The sequence below is a fragment of the Geospiza fortis genome, unplaced genomic scaffold, assembly GCF_000277835.1.
Source record: "Geospiza fortis unplaced genomic scaffold, GeoFor_1.0 scaffold154, whole genome shotgun sequence".
Taxonomy (NCBI): Eukaryota; Metazoa; Chordata; class Aves; order Passeriformes; family Thraupidae; genus Geospiza; species Geospiza fortis.
Window position 1 is genome coordinate 1779909 of NW_005054397.1, and position 2131 is coordinate 1782039.

At 40.7% G+C, this 2131-nt stretch overlaps 1 long non-coding RNA gene across 1 annotated transcript in view; it reads left to right on the forward strand.

Moving 5' to 3' along the window:
- LOC115948427 overlaps positions 1-1560 on the forward strand; it is a 6472-nt gene extending 4912 nt beyond the window's left edge. The window contains exons 3-4 of the long non-coding RNA XR_004082253.1: positions 686-880; positions 1389-1560. This is a non-coding gene — a long non-coding RNA (uncharacterized LOC115948427). The remainder of the gene's footprint in view (positions 1-685; positions 881-1388) is intronic.
- The last annotated feature ends 571 nt before the right edge of the window (positions 1561-2131 follow it).

Genomic DNA, 2131 nt, shown 5'->3' on the forward strand with positions numbered 1-2131 from the left:
GTATGATATTATGACCACTCCACAGGATTGGAAGTGGGACAACCTGCAGTTTGTGACAAGATGGCATAAGGGCCTTGTTGAAAATAATTTGCAGCAAATGAATAGTGGCTCTGACATGAAACTAAACTTTCCTAAAATATAATTCCAGGTATTTTCCCTTTACAGGATATAGATGAGGACTGCTGCTATTGATTGTCACCCAAAACTCTTGAGAAAAAGGCATTTTACTGAGTAAAGTAGTATAACAAATACTGAAATGGAAGACTAGAATATTTTCTGAAAACAGAGACCCTATTTATACAAAGATGCCTTACTTTTGATTGCCTTGACTCCCTTTTGGAAAGAGGAGGGCTACTAGATAGACTAATTCAACTTATGCAGTAATAGCCATCTGTAAATACATGGTTCAATGTTTTACTCTTTCATGTGGTTTATACTCTACACCAGTATGTGCAGGGCTTTTGTCTTCTTCTAGGACTGGGAGTCCAGGACTTTGGTTGCTCTCTGTGCCTGCCTGGGGTAGCCCATCTGCATTCCATTGCCTTTCAGAATAATGCAGTTAGTGATGGCATTTGAACATAAGTTACCTAGAAGATATTCACAATAAAAAGTGTAACTGATACAGGATTAGTTCATGTGTGCCTTGATGTATTAACTTCCTTTTTTTCTTTCCACCTTTGCACAGCTTTGCTCAGTGTTTGTGACTGCCAGTGAAGTCTGTTCTTTAGTTGTATACTGGAGAGGCAAGTTCTGGTAGCCTGGCTCAGCTGGCAGCCTTTCAATTCGAGGACCAGTGCAGGCAGTCTGATTCCTTGTGTTTGAACATGATGTATGCAGGATGTGGATTGAAAAACGTTGAGAACAACAAGTGAATCATAAGGTACTGTATGCTGTGATGTGTACCTGCTGTGAACGTAGGAAAAATAATGAAAGTGTTCCAGGAAAAAGAAAATGCTGAAGTTCATGTTAATGGTGCTGAGGTATGAAACAGATCTACACATGGTAACCAAATAGGGTTTGGGAAGATGACTTCCTCCAGGCAACACTTCTCATGACATCTGATGCTGTGGTTAGAGGGCTATTTGACACTACTGCCTGGACTGACAGTCCAGGAGAGCAGAATACTCCATTGCCAGCAGCATGCACTTCTTTAATCTTTAACTGTTTGGGGATTTTTAAATTTAATTAAGACTGGTGGCTGCTGGCATAGACAGAACCTATAGTTCTTTATTTCCTAAAGTTTTAAAGAGCTAAAGCTTCCTTTTCTCCATGTACCTAGAGCCAATCCAATCTGAATAGAGAACTCTTGTAAAAATCTTTTCTATGTGACTTGATCTTCTACCACTAAATTTTGGTCTTTTTTTTCCCCCTCTGATTATCTCTTTCAGATCCTTTTGTCTGTTGAGCTTTCTGCGCAAGGGAGTCGGTTTCTTAGAAAATAGATAGCTATGCAGAAGGGCAAGGAGAAATGGAGTACTTGAACCTGCTGATGGCCTGTGTGAGAAACATCAAAAGCTACCACTGTGATCCCTATAAATAATAAATAAAAGGTTGAATAAACAGCTTTTCAGTGCAGTTGTGATACTGGTTCATCCTAGTGGTGCTTCCTGTTACTCAAGACAAGACGCCTTGTCTTTGAGGAGTACCAAGGCTGGGTTTCTTTGCACCTGCCTCTGCTTTCATTAAGTCTGGGAGGCAGGAAGTGCTTTCTTTCTCTTGGCAATTCCTAGCAACTTTATCCCAACTTCTTCAGACTTCTGGGTCTGGAGTAGAGTCCTGATTAAGTGACTGTTCTTACAAGCTTGTCAGCTCAGTTTCTCCTACACTGTTGTGGCACAGCTCAGGCTTATTTTGGAAAGCATGGCTTCCTTGAAGCTCTTGGTGGATGACAGCACGAGAGCAAGGTGGCAGTGTGGTTGATGTCCAGCTTCCTCTTTCACAGGTGTATGTTCTCTCTTGCTCTAAATTTCTTCTTGCTACTTTGGTTGCTTTTTAGCCAAGTGAGCAAAATAAAAAGATTTTCTTTCTCTTTAATGTTTTTGTCACCTCCTGCCTCTTTCATATGAATCCACTGATTGTTTTTTCAGACCCGCAGCTAAGGAATTCCTTTGGGTTGTATGTATGTGATCTG